Source organism: Temnothorax longispinosus, chromosome 6, assembly GCF_030848805.1.
Source record: "Temnothorax longispinosus isolate EJ_2023e chromosome 6, Tlon_JGU_v1, whole genome shotgun sequence".
Taxonomy (NCBI): domain Eukaryota; kingdom Metazoa; phylum Arthropoda; class Insecta; order Hymenoptera; family Formicidae; genus Temnothorax; species Temnothorax longispinosus.
In genome coordinates this window covers 8,907,655-8,922,936 of record NC_092363.1, presented here as the reverse complement: position 1 = coordinate 8,922,936, position 15,282 = coordinate 8,907,655, and the positions used below count along the sequence as shown (strand labels likewise).

General features: G+C 43.1%; 2 long non-coding RNA genes across 2 annotated transcripts; one reads left to right on the top strand and one right to left on the bottom strand.

Moving 5' to 3' along the window:
* Positions 1-8,060: 8,060 nt before the first annotated feature.
* LOC139814724 (uncharacterized) lies at positions 8,061-10,335 on the top strand. Its single transcript, XR_011732538.1, has 2 exons — positions 8,061-9,673; positions 9,811-10,335. It is a non-coding gene; the product is annotated as an uncharacterized lncRNA (long non-coding RNA).
* On the bottom strand, positions 10,152-12,751 carry LOC139814725 (uncharacterized). Its single transcript, XR_011732539.1, has 2 exons — positions 11,008-12,751; positions 10,152-10,924 (listed from the first exon to the last, which is right to left on the bottom strand). It is a non-coding gene; the product is annotated as an uncharacterized lncRNA (long non-coding RNA).
* Between the last annotated feature and the right edge of the window lie 2,531 nt (positions 12,752-15,282).

The following is a 15,282-nucleotide window of genomic DNA, read 5'->3' as shown; positions in this document are numbered from 1 at the left end:
GCTCCTTATATGTGCAACCAGACCATTTCTCGATTCTTATAGTGTCTAACATTGCGACCAATTTGACGACTAGTACATATCTTAGTTAAAGCATTCATTCTTATTTCTAAATATTCTTTGATAATTAATTTTGATAATAAAAATACATGTCCAGAGAGTTCTTCAGTCGTATCATCAAATATATGAGTATTTAAATCAGGAAAAAGATTACTCCTAGAATCTAATAACAATTCTCTCAATATCTTTGAGCATAACATAGCACCAATTTGAGGCTCAGTTGGAACTTTACCTCTATTGCAATTTATTGCTCTTCTGAACAATTTCTCTGTCGCTAAAGCTAGTGTATATGTTACAGTCAAAGCCCAAAACGCAGGCATTTCTAGGATTGACTAGTCAATCCTGGGGAACGACCAAGCGTCTTAGTCAAAGCCCGAAATAAGTTTTGCGTTTCGGCTTTTGACTAGTCAATCCTAGGAATAACTAATACGGCTAGTCAAAGTTAGAAGCTAAAGAAAAATTACTTCGGACTTTGACTAGTCAATCCTAGGTGTGGCTTAATTCGGACTGTGTGACTGTTAACAAATAAAATCAAGATTTTTTTTACTAAATTAAGTTCTTATTGTTATTAATGCCCCGCGACGCGAGATATTAAACGTTAAAGTTGACAGGTATCAGGTTATGATTCCTGTTATACCGACGAGCTGTAGCGACTACGGCGACGACTACGAACATGCCCTGTGGCCACATGCGCATGCTCAGTGGCCGCACGCGCATGCAAAACTGCGCCAATTTTAAATGAATCAATCGTGCAGAATAACCAAGCATCTCGATTCAAGCAGTTAGGTCTCACGCTGGTAGTTTCATTAGTTTAATTATGCGTGGGAAGCACACACACACACGGGGGGGTGCGAGGGGTGGCCTTCGCCCCCCCCTCCCCTGCACCCACCCCGTCGGTAGGCAGCGTGGACCTCGCTTTACAACATAAAGTACATGCTAAGTTGTAAAGCGAAATTATAAAGCACATGCATGGAGGGGTGCAAGGGGGCTTACATGCGTGAGCGCACGTGAACAGAAAGGCTTTTCTCCCCTGCACCCTCCCCCATGCATGTACTTTATAATTTCGTTTTACAACTTAGCATGTACTTTATGTTGTAAAGCGAGGTCCACGCTGCCTACCGACGGGGTGGGTGCGAGGGAGGGGGGGCCGAAGGCCCCCCCTCGCACCCCCCGTGTGTGTGTGTGTGTGTGTGCTTCCCACGCATAATTAAACTAATGAAACTCCCAGCGTGAGACCTAACTGCTTGAATCGAGATGCTTGGGTTATTCTGCACGATTGATTCATTTAACATTTGCGCAGTTTTGCATGCGCGTGCGGCCACTGAACATGAGTATGTGGCCACAGGGCATGTTCGTAGTCGCCAGTAGTCGCTACAGCTCGTCGGTATGACAGGAATCATAACCTGATTCCTGTCAACTTTAACGTTTAATATCTCGCGTCGCGGGGCATTAATAACAATAAGAACTTAATTTAGTAAAAAAAAACTTGATTTTATTTGTTAACAGTCACACAGTCCAAATTAAGCCACACCTAGGATTGACTGGTCAAAGTCCGAAGTGATTTTTCTTTAGTTTCTAACTTTGACCAGCCGTATTAGTTATTTCTAGGATTGACTAGTCAAATGCCGAAGTGATTTTTCTTTAGTTTCTAACTTTAACCAGCCGTATTAGTTATCCCTAGGATTGACTAGTTAAAAGCCGAAACGCAAAACTTATTTCGGACTTTGACCAAGACGCTTGGTCGTTCCCCAGGATTGACTAGTCAATCCTAGGAATGCCTGTGTTTCGGGCTTTGACTATAACATATATACGCCTAACGATGGAGGTATCAAATTATCCCTGCTTTTAGTTACAATTAATCTCAAAGCATTTTTATGCGATAAATACTCTGTAGCATCATCTGAATAATTAGTTTCAATATTGTTATTAAGACTTTTTTTAAACAAGATGCTTCAAAGTGACTTGAACATAAACAACTAGTTTCAGTAGGCCTCCAGTTTAGCATATTCATATTCTCCAACCATTTATTAAGGAGTTCTGGGTTTTCCAGGGGAAACCTAAATAGAATAAATATCGAATAAATATAAATGAAATGTAAAACTGTAGAAATAATGTCAAATAATACAACATTTGGAGAATATACCTGAAGAATGAATAAAGAGATTGATGCGAACGCTTATGCTTGCATATTATACAAGATCCCGGGGGATCTCCGAAACGAGTTGGAACACTATTACGCTTCAAGCGTACTCTAAATTCAGATCTATCAAAACAGTCCTCAGTAAAGTGATCTGAACACAACAAGCTTTTTTTACTAGGTTTCCAATGCTTTAAGGGTATATTGTTAACCCATTGTTCTAGTAGAAATATATCTGCTAAAGGAAATCTGTAAAAGATGGATTATATGCAGAATAAAACAAAATGTTAAATATTTCAATAACTAGTTTTCTTAAGCAATCTAATCTATGAAATGTGAAAATATCACAGGCACACGAAAAAAAAAAGGTCTTGTCCACCAGACGAGACAAACATTTCTATACGTTTTTGGGGTCGCTGAATCCGAATCCGGAGTCGGTTTGACTCGGTCAGATCGCATTTTGTTTCTAACCTCAAAAAAGTGATGAAAGTTGAAACATTTATTGAAATGCCCAGAAATAAGGAAAGCGATTATATGTTTTTAGGGTCGCTGAGTCCAAATTCGGGGTTAGTTTGACTCGGCCAGGCCGCATTTCATTTCTAACTTCAAAAAAGTGATTGAAAAAACCGAAAACTGACCCTGATATAAATTTTTTTTATTCAGCGTTGGGTACATAGAACTTGTTAGTCATTTTTTTAGCATAAAATCCTGCTGCCTTGACAGATACTGTAACGATGACAACTGCCCCGAAAGGGGATGTGTAGAATGATTCGTTCTCAGGTTTGTTAAGGTAACGATGCCAGCGAAGGCGCGCTGCCTTGCAGGTGGGCGTGAGGGTGTAAGGATGAAGCCGTAGTGTGTCCGACGACGAGTTGACATAGTCCTCGTCAATGTCGGAAAGCTCTCATACTTAGGCCTAAGGAGGTATGAGAGTTATCACCCCTGGGACGGTGGACTTACCTGCGGTCGGACCAGGATCCCTCACGCGCGGGTTTTTCTTAACACACATGGCACCTTCAAACAAAAAATTTTTACATACATGCATCAGTGTTCTTGTTGTATGTATGTAAAAATTTTTGAAACATTTCAATAAATGTTTCAACTTTCATCACTTTTTTGAGGTTAGAAACAAAATGCGATCTGACCGAGTCAAACCGACTCCGGATTCGGATTCAGCGACCCCAAAAACGTATAGAAATGTTTGTCTCGTCTGGTGGACAAGACCTTTTTTTTTGTGTGCCTGTGAATTAATTGACAAACCCGAAAACATAACCTGTAGTTGTCACATTTCATAAATGTTGTGTATAGATTATTCGATTTATACTTACTTATGATATGTTCGCCCACATCCTTTCTTTTGGATGCTTTGGTAAAAGCAACATCTCACCATTTCTCAAAATTATTCAATATAAAGTTTTTTATGCACCTACGCACCTATGCGCACCCGTACGCACCCACCCGACACAGTCACAGTCCACCACGCATGCGGGTACTTTTGCCGTGTAAAATGGCGGACCTTCAATTCGGTTTTAACATTTTTTTTTATTAAGCGGTATCTATAATTAATGTAGAGAATCTAAGCCGATTTTTAATACTTTTTGTAATTTAAAAAAAAACCTAAATTTGAGAAAGTTATAGCTTGCTAAAGTTTCTTTGATGACGGCAACTTCAAAAGGTATGACGTTATTTCTTATATAAAGTATGACGTCACAGCACACTTTCGTGTACTATATTTTCTTCAATTTTGAAGATATTGCAAAAATTCAAAAAGTTTACAAAGAAAGTATGCCATGATCTATCAGACCGTTTAATAAAAAAAATTCATGTTAAAACCGAATTGGGTACATCGCCAAGAGCCTATCGGCAATCCATGTATATATATCAGTGGTTTAGGGCGAAGTCGTCGCCAAGCCACCGGGGCGGACTCATCACTGTGACGTTTTCGCCCCGGTGGTTTCACTCTATTTTCCGTTGCAAATGCGACATTGTATTTCTCAACTGCAGGAAAATGGTAATACGCACGTACGATCGCAAAACGGCTGCCGTCGACAAGGAGCAGCTTAAGAAGGCAGTTCTTGCTTAAATAAAGATAATATTAAGTTAAGGCTTCTGGGTAGTCACCGCGGCCATATTGAATTTCTTGCTATCGAGGCGAAAAATTACCCTATTTTATGTTGCGGTATTTTCCGAAATAAAAAGACATTTCAATAAATCACTATAGATCGTTTCAGCACACTTCTAAAATTTAACGGATACTATCCTTTTCCCTCGACAATAAACAAACAGCCATAAAACGAAGCCTAAACATACGGAAGAAAAACAAGCCATTTGACGACTCGAAAGGAGTGGAAAATGTTCCTTCCGCATATGTATTTCTTGCAAATCTTACCATACGTTAAATTTCACGCGCGAATACGTTAAACGTTATAGCACAAGTACAGAGCGAATAATAAAGAAATATAACGCAACGCAAAATAGGTTGTCAACATGTCACAAAGGACAGAATTCTCCATTGGAGAGAGTTCTTATTTCTGCCGCGACGGTACGTCGCCACCGTCAACGCAGAGTTCTCGGCTCAGGGACCAGGAGCCTTAAAAGTAGCCGCAAAAGAATTTGGCGTCCCGAGATCTACGGTGACCGACTGGCTGAGAAAGAATGATGATAATGATGATATAGCACATTTGGATGACGTGGCCGTATGACATCACGGAGGATTCACGGTGAATAACGTAAATTAATTTTTTGAGTTTAGCAGCATGCACTCTGCTCAGCCAAAGTTCATATTCATGCAACGTCTTAATTTTAAATTGCAGGTTATGAGCTCTGAAAGTGAAGCTACTTAGGTGGAATACTTAGTACATTGCAACGACATGTACTTTGGGTTATCTGCGAAAGAAACACGTGGTTTAGCCTTTGATTTCACTAAAAAAATGAATCTGAAGATACCAGCATCGTGGGAAGCCGCTCACATAGCCGGTGAAGACTGGCTAACCGACTTTCTCAAACGACATCGAACATTATCCATACCCAAACACGACAAAATCGACCATTACCACTACGCCGAGAAAGACAGGCCGGCCTAAAAAAAATGCTACGCAATCAGAACCGCAGCCTTTGACGAGCAGTGGGCGAAATACGAAGTTAAGAAAGCTAAATAATATGTGCTGCGTATGCTCGGAGATAACAGAAAACAGAGCCGATAAAAAACAGTGCATTTCGTGCAGGCGTAAGGCACACAACGAGTACGTGCGCTCGTCAGACTCTGTTTTTACATGCTTTAACTGTTTCAGTGATACTGATAGCAAAAAAGAAAATTGATTTTCTTGAAATTAATTTCCGCTTTCCATTTTTCTACTAAAAAACAATGAATAAAGTGTATCCTATTATTTTTTATGATCAAAATTATGTATTTTTATTTAAAATTCAGTCCAAGAATGAAGTGACGACTCCGCCCCGGGGAATTTTGACATTTCGATTTTTGACCTTTGACGTTTTTACTATACCGGTTGAACAAAGCGACGTAGACCAAAAATGCCTATATAAATTTTGTACCCAAGAGTTCACTCTTTACAATGGTATACTATATTTCACTAAAATGATTTATTTTATTGTTAAAAATCGGCACCGAAAATATACCACACAAAACAAAAAGTTCTAATAGACGTCCACTAGACGTCCATCATGGAGATTAAAAACCTCCATTAGACATCCATGTAACTTTCCATGGACGTCTACTAGGCATCCATAGTTCCGCATTTCACACCTCCATTCGACCTCCATTAGACGTATTGATAGATCTCTTTTAGACGTTGTATAGATTAACCATAGATGTTTAATGGAACTTTGGTGGATAATTAAAATATGTTAACTAAACGTTTTATAGATTCTTTATGGATATACGTCTTGTTTATAAAGCTTACAACAAATTAGATAATTATTTATAAGTTATGTTGTCTTCAACAAATTATCAAAAATTGCTTCGCAGACCCCTGCTATGTGATACCAGAGGTATCACTTCAGATGATCTGCAGCAAAAAATTATCGCAGTCAGGCCTCTCATAGGCTCGCCTCTTATACTAGCACGTTATGTTTTTTATTACGAGAAAGTACTGGCGCATGGTAGCCGCGTCGCGGCAGTGCGTGTTACTAACGCTCGCGGTTAATCTATGTATATAACGTAATACTTCTAAAAATTATCTTATAAAATTTATACTTATAAAACTTAAATATTGATCTGTTGGAAACATTACGTATATAAATCTATTATACATCCATAATAGACGTCTAATGGATGTCCATTATGGATATGTAGAAGATATCTATGATGGAGACAGTCAGGCTGCGTTCCCACTATACGCGTCGCGCGTCGTGTCGTCTGTCGTTAACCAATCAAAACATCCCATTTTATTATATTACTTGTGACGGGATGTTTAGATTGGTTAACGACAGACGACGCAACGCGCGACGCGTATAGTGGGAACGCAGCCTTATGGATCTCTATTAGAGATCTATCGTCCACCGTGGAGATAGAGGTCGCATGGAGCTATAGAGATTGTGTGGACGTCTAATGGATGTTATGTTCCGTGTGGGTAGTGACGACTTCGCCCCGGTCTCCCCTAATATTCATATAATATTATCAGGAGCGGACATAATAACCATCTATTAATATTACTAGAATATTGTATTTAATGTTCTAAATTTCACCAACCTCGATTAGCTTAAGGGGTAACGCCACTCTAGAGTCCCCAAAAAAAGCCAATTTTTGATAATTTTTTTTCAGAAATACAATAATCATAAATGAAAATCGGTTTAATTCTATTTATTATCTATATATTAAAGTATAAAAAAAATTTATTAATTATTTATTGCCAAAATGGCGGCACCAGAGCCATTGCTCCAAAGTGCCTTTTTGCGGAAGGCGTCTAACGGGCGGAATCGAAGCTCCTATAATTTTTGAGCTGGAACAAAAATTCAAAGATTTTTGAAAAATATATAAGTTTGGTAATTGTTTAGATGGGGGGGACCACCTTGGATGACCTTGATATTTTAGTATGTTGTCAAGGTCACCCTCCTGAGTGACCTTCAGAAGGTTTTAGCCCGCGCTCGTTATTCGTTAAAAAGTTATTAACAAAAAATGTTTCGAAAATATAGCAGCTATTTTGAGTATTGGAAGGCATAAATGACTAATATACATGTCGAAATAGTTCACGCATACACTTTTCATGTGCACGCAAACCGAGGTTTACGCACACCTCCCCCTGCTTTCGGGGGAGGTGCGGTAGTCCCGAAATAGTTCACGCATACACTTTTCACGCGGGCCGGCCCGAAAGCAGGGGGGGGGGTGTGCGTGAACCTCGGTTCGCGTGAAAAGTGTATGCGTGAACTATTTCGGGGCTACCGCACCTCCCCCGAAAGCAGGGGGGGGTGTGCGTGAACCTCGGTTCGCGTGGAAAGTGTATGCGTGAACTTTTCATGCGTGGAAAGTTAATATGCGAGATGCCACATGGGTTAGATGACGCGCTTTAAAAGTATTCAACTGTTTAAAGCGCGTCATCTAACCCATGTAAGTATTCTCTGCTTTAATAAAAAGACTTCAATTTATCAACAATTTACTACTTTAAATGTTGTGTTTTGGTAAAGCAGCGACTTTCTCGCGAAATAAAGTATTCTCTGCTTTAAAGAAAAACGTAATATTAGTCGTTTATGCCTCTCAGTACTTAAAATAACTGCTATATTTTCGAAACATTTTTTGTTAATAACTTTTTAACGAATAACGAGCGCGGGCTAAAACCTTCTGAAGGTCACTCAGGAGGGTGACCTTGACAACATACTAAAATATCAAGGTCATCCAAGGTGGTCCCCCCCATCTAAACAATTACCATAAGTTTTTCTATAGAAGTATCTAGGGGAATTGCGACATATCATTTTTTGTAAGAATGGTGCATGTTGGAAAAAAGTGCTTCATTTTTCGCTAAAAAATGTCGCACAAAATTGTTTATAAAGTTTTGTTCAACTTATCGCAAAATCCCTAGGTACTTCTAAAGATAATGTTATTGTAAAGTTTCACTCAAAATTTCAAGTCAATCGGATAAAAGGTGTTCGAGTTCTGATTCCGCCCGACTTTAAAAAAGCGATTTCGAGAAAAACGCGTTTAAAGTTTCAGTTTCACCATTCACAGATGTGAACGCGGCGGCAGACGGATTACGAAAAAGAGATAATAGAGATTTTTCCGAGCTTTGAAACCAAGTGTACCTTATTTCTAAGACCTTAAAGCATCGTTTAACAAAAAAAAATCGATTTTTTGAAAATTCTAGAGTGGCTTTACCCCTTAACCGACGATTAAAGTTAGCAGGATTGACCAATAGAAATGAATCTACCCTGCTAACTTTAACCATCGGTTAAGCTAACCGTCGTTAGAATATTATTTAATATTAAATAATATTACGCGCTTAGGCCGGTTCTACCATCGACATATAGTATGGACTACGCGATTCCTATATGAAAGCCTTCAAAAAGTGTCCGGTAGAGTTGACTTCTACCTTGTTCCCTCTTTGTCTGTACGCACTGGATAGAAAAAGACAGCTTGACCTCTACTAGTCGCTATCTCTTTTCTTCCACCGGTGTCAGTCGCCGGTCATATTTTTCTATACCTGTGCGCAGTCCATACTATAATATGTCGATGCCCAATAAACACCAGATGAATTTTTGGAGGACTTAAAACTCATCTTTCTTGAGAGCTCTTTAAGATTTTCCTAAAGCTGTAAAATTGACATCTTTTTGATACTTTGCATGTAAGAGATAACTTTCAGAGCACCTTTAAAAGATGACTTTTTGTCACTTAGAAAAGTTGTCCAATTGATATCTTTTAGATTCAATCTAAAGTTATCGTTAAAAAAAGATGACTTTCGGAGCACTTTTTCAAAATGACTTTTTTGAGATGTTAAAAAGTGCTTTTTAAAGACATCTTTTGTAAGTTATCTTCAAGAAATCTCTGTAAGACATCGATTAGAGAACTTTTGTTGGTTAACAAATGCAGTTTCCCCGCGCTTTTTATTATGCCATACGCCTTAATAGCTATCGCATATTATATTAATGAATAACGTTTTTTCTATATATTGTAACGATGCACCCCGGGCGCCAAGCATCGTTCCCGGCTAACAACCGCCGGATGCCGCCCGACCGACGATCAGTCGGGCGAAGACCAGGGCGCGGTGCGCCCACATTTTAATCTTACTCAAACACACCGTGTGCGCGGGCCAAGAAGACTAGAGACCAGGAGACCGAACTCCTTAAAATTTCAGTGGTGGGGGTGAGTCAAAATGTGGTCCGGCGCTGTTCGCAGTATGGTCGCCGGCCAATTCATGAACTACGGCGTGCTGGATTTCCGGTGCAAGATGGTGCAAGAGCTTCGTGCAACATAACCAAGAACATCAGCTTGGCATCTTGGCAGATGTAAACACTGAATTTAATTTTGATGTCGTAAGTTTTAATAAATAATATATGATACTTAGGAACGACAAAGTTCACATAGGAAACTTTTTTTGGATAAAACAAGTGATAAAAAAAATACGATATTCTGTGTTGTAAAATATAATCAATTGAATTTTTTTGCATAGGGCACTGAGTCTGGAAAAGTAATTGATGCAACCATGGGCGAATATCGAGAAGAAATTGAGGAAAGATTCGTAAAAGCAGGTTGCGAAATACACGGCGACTACAGGATTGCAAAGACATGCAAAAATTATCTATTTCAATATCTACGAAAGAATGCAAAACTCATTCAGTTGCCACATGAAAGTTGGGGATTTGTTGTGCAAGATCACCGCATAATATTTGCTAAAGCAGAGAATGATTATACTATAAAATTAAATATGATCATTGATTCGAACATGAACGGAGAGATATATTTTAAACAAAACCATATAAAGTGGCTAATACCTGAGCCAGAATCAGTGAGAGATATTGTTGAAAGTTTGAATTGTATTGATAAACTCTTGGTTTTTCAAAGCATATAAATTTTTGTAATGAAATTGATAATAGCTTCCTCGGAACAGCTAAATTGTACATAAAAATGTTTATTGATATTGGATGTGTAAAATGCAATGTAATTTTTTTTAAATAAAATTATGGTTTTTCCTTTATATTTATCTCCTTATATTTTTACATAACTTTAAATATATATTATAACTTTAATAACATAACTTTTATTCAGTCTTTTTTTTATCGAACACTTGTTTTTATTTTTTTGCAGATTTTCCACCAAGTTTTGATTGTTTTCGATGTTTTTGCATCTCCACTTTCTTCTCATCATATATTTTATTGTAAGTTTTACTGAGAATATGTGCTCTGCTTAATGTATAATAATGAATCACTCGTTTTGTCAACGCTCCCTTATGTTCTTGACATCCAATGAACGGGAATATATTTTCAAAGCATAATTTATAACGATTTTCAACTTACACATAAACTTTCGCCTCCTGCATCAATGGACTCTTCTTCAAAATTATCTTGATGTACATCGAAAATACATGGTACACTACCTTGATTCAATTTAAATTTTTCACGTGGTATTTCGTTTATTGTTCCATCTTTCAAGACAGTTCGAAAAGTCCGCTCAACATCGTTGTCCTTGAAATGTTTATCGCAAATACGTAAATATTTTCGAGTAGCGTTTCCCTTACTCAAAAACGGAGAAATCTTATCTATCCAGATTTGATTTTCATGAGAATCCTGAAAAGTGAAAAAATCAAACTGATTGTATGTTCTTGAGAAAATGATTGTTATTCATTTTTATTTCAATCAAATACACTTACCTTCGGAAATCCAAATAGCGTCCTTTTATTCGAATCCAAATTGGGACATTTACTCTCACAATTCACAATGCAACACACTTTAGACATGATTTCACTTTGTTTTAAACGGTTTGCAACAAACAAGAAGACTAGAGAACAAACGACGTAAAGATTCGAACTTATCCAGCACGTAGCGTAGTTCATGAATTGGCCGGCGACCATACTGCGAACAGCGCCGGACCACATTTTGACTCACCCCCACCACTGGAGTTCGGTCTCCTGGTCTCTAGTCTTCTTGTCTCTAGTCTTCTTGGCGCGGGCCAAGCGCGGCACCGGTGCCTCCCGACGAGCAACGACGGAAGCCGAGCCGCACCGAGAACGAGCGCGGCGCCGCGCCGCCCCACCACAGCGCGACGATCGGCCGCTCCTAGCGAACCCGCCGCGCCGGGCGGGTATATAAACCGACGCTCCGGCGAGAGAAAGACACTTCGTCTAATATCCAGCGTACCGCTATTCCGGACGAAATCTATCCCGACTCCTAGGGAACACACCAACGAGGTCCGGTGCTCCGAGCCTCGACTGAGGGCTCTCAGGTGTTCCCGCACTCCCTCAGAACTAACCCCGAAGGCACGGTTACGCGGGGTCGAGCGCGCTCGGCCTCGCAACGAGGGCTCTCGCTGCCGCCGCCCCGGGGCTCTGGAAATCCTACGCTTATACACTACGCGGTCCCGCGTGCGCTATCCACCGATTGTAATACCGCGTTATCCTGCCGTTGCAATATACCGAGCATAGTAATATACCTCCGTAAGCAATATCCTTCCGCTATCGCACCGCGTCGCACCGAATGCGCCTGCACTATCCCGCCGTTGTAACATACCGAGTCCGTAGGCTATTGTAATACCGCGTCCCGCTATCGCACCGCGTCGCGCCGAGTGCGCCTGCACTATCATACCGTTGTAATATCCGTACGCGATTGTAATACCGCGTTTCTACTATCGCACCGCGTCGCGCCGAGTGCGCCTGCACTATCACACCGTTGTAATATACCGAGTCCGTAAGCTATTGTAATACCGCGTTTCCGCTATCGCACCGCGTCGCGCCGAGTGCGCCCGCACTACCACACCGTTGTAACATACCGCGCTTACATCATTTTGTAGACTAAGACCGAATAAATTATTTCGCATGCAATCACACTGTTTATTGTCTCTGGGCCTTTCAATCGAACTCCCGTCCCAGCGAACTAGTCCGCGTTCGATGACAAAGTTAGGCCGTTACATGGCGCCCGAACAGGGACCGTTTTGATCCGTTCCGAGAGACAGTAATCAAGAGACAGCATGCCGAAATCGTGGATATATAAATTGGCGAAAAGCCAGCTGAGCGCGGAGCTCGACAAGCTCGAACTGGACCCCGACGGCTCGGTCGACGAGCTGCGCCAACACCTGAGCGCGTACGTAACCGAACACCCGGAAACGGTGCCGTCCACCGTCGCGGGGGGCAACCCGCCGCACGATGCACCCCTGATTTCCGTGCACCCGCCCGAAAACCTACGCATACCGGCGATCGACACACGCCCACCGCTATCGCCGAACGTGCCCTTTCACACGCCACCGGCAATGATGTCGCCGTTCGTACCCTTTCGCCCGACCGCGAATGACCGGCCCAGCGAGACCCCCGCCCAGGTCATGGATCAGATACGCAAATGGGGGTGCCACTTCGACGGGAAAGACCCGGTGACCTTCCTCGAGCGGCTCGAGGAGCTGAAAGACGCCTATAACTATTCCGGCGCGCAATTACTAATGGGGCTACCCGAATTACTCCGGGGCGACGCGCTTCTCTGGTGCAGGAACAACCGCCCCAACTGGCAGGGGTGGGAGGACTTTTGCGCCGACTTTCGCGAATATTACCTGCCGCGCCGGTATCGCGCCACGCTAGTCCGCGAAATCTAGACACGCTTGCAGAAACCGGACGAGCCATACCGGAAATTCGCGACCGAAATGCTCACGATGATGCGGCGGGCCACCGGATTCGCGGAAGACGACCAAATCGAGGCGTTGTACAATAATATGCATCCGCGGTACCAGATGTATATTCGCCGCGACACGGTAATCCGCACCCGAGACATTCTGCGCCTGGCGGAAGAGTTCGAACACATCGAGGAACAGACGCGCGCCCGCCAAGTCATCACGCCGAAACCCGCGGTCGCCGCCGCAACTTACGACCGTCGCGAATGCTGCTGGCGGTGCAAACAGCGGGGTCACACCCGCTTTGATTGCCGACGACCGCCGCGCCGGTTTTGCTCGCAGTGCGGCCGGGATGGCGTTTTCACCAAAGATTGCCACCCGCCGCCGGGAAATGCCGCTCGGGCCGGGGAAAAAGCGGCCGTCCCCCGGTCCTCCGAATAGTATACAAACCGCGCCCGTTCCTAACCGTCATGGTAGCCAAACAGCCAGTCGACGCCTTACTAGATACCGGATCCGAGGCGTTCGTAAACGCACGCACCGCCGATAGGCTCGCCCGTGATTTTCCGATCCAACCGGTCGACGGGCGCGTGTACATACCTCGCTGAAAATTTTATAATTAAAAATCGGCCATGTTTGACTTAAAATACCGCTATTATTAAAAAACAATTATTAAAATTTGTTAATAAAATTTAAAAATATATACCTTTCTCTATATTTATCTAATTTGAAGTTTTAATATTCTTCAATATAAGCAGAATACTTCTTTCTTTCTCAAGCGCTGCTAAAGTAATGATTTAACGTTTTGCGAGATGACATTTATACGACGTATTCAAATGATTGTTATAACACAACTACAAGTGTAAATAGTAAATATTTTGTAGAAAATAAACTATCAGATATCTTTCTTAAAAATATAATCGTTTATTTTAAGAAATATTAATCTTCGAAAATCGACTTTTGTCCAGCTAGATTGCCGTTTTGGCCCACTGTGCGACGGGTCAAGCACCACCGTTCCGGGCTTGATAACGTTTCCAATAACCATACAAGGGAGGATGTTCTGGCATAAATTTCAAATCATGCCAACGCTCGAGTACGACATGCTCCTCGACGTCGACTTATGGATGAAATTAGACTTCGCCATACCGTCCCCGACCGCACCGAACACGGAGACGCGGACCGCCGCCGTAGAGCACCTACCCGAGGGGGGCGCGCAGCCGGAGGACGAACGCCTCCGCCGTTTTTTGGCCGACGAACTGGCGCAATTCGAAGCCGTGCGGGGCCCCACCGACCGTGCCGAGCACGTTATCCGCGTAAAGACAGACCGTCCGATTAAACAACGGTATCGGCCACGCAACCCCGCGATGCAAGCTATCATCGACGCCGAGGTCGACAAAATGCTCCGCGACGGAGTCATCGAACCCTCGCACAGCGCCTGGAGCTCGCCGGTCGTCATCGTGCGGAAAGGACGGCAAACCGCGGTTTTGCATCGATTTTCGCCAGGTGAACGACGTGACCGAAAAGGACGCCTACCCGTTGCCCCAGATCACCGCGACCCTCGATAAACTCCGGGGGGCCCGATACCTAACGACCCTTGATTTAAAAAACGGGTATTGGCAGGTGCCGCTCTCACCGGAAAGCCGGCCCGTAACCGCTTTTATCGTCCCGGGAAAAGGCTTAATGCAATTCACCGTAATGCCGTTCGGGTTACATTCGGCGCCGGCCACGTTTCAGCGCTTGCTCGACACCGTGTTAAGCCCCGAGTTGGAGCCATACGTGTTCGTCTACCTGGATGACATAATCATCATCAGCGAAACTTTCGAGGAACACATAAGGATCATGCGCGAAGTGTTCCGCCGGCTCCGCGAGGCCAGCCTGCGGATCAACCCCGAAAAGTGCCGGTTCTGCGTCAACCGAATTAAATATCTCGGCCACATCATCGACCGCGACGGTATTCGGACCGACCCTGAAAAGGTCAGCGCCGTCGCGAACTGGCCCGCCCCGCAGAACGTCCGTCAGGTCCGGCAATTTCTGGGGATCGCGTCCTGGTACCGCCGGTTCGTTAAAGACTTCGCAACCCTCGCCACGCCGCTCACCGCGTTGACCCGCAAACAGGCGCGGTGGACCTGGGGGGAAACCGAGCAGGCCGCGTTCGAGACGCTGAAAAGGGTCCTGACGACCGCTCCGGTGCTCGCTTGCCCCGACTTCACGCGCCAATTCTACCTGCAGACCGACGCCAGCACCACCGGCCTCGGAGCCGTGCTGACGCAGTATTTTCCCGAGGGAGAGCGCGTGATCGCGTACGCCAGCCGCACCCTGAATAGCGCCGAGCGTAGTT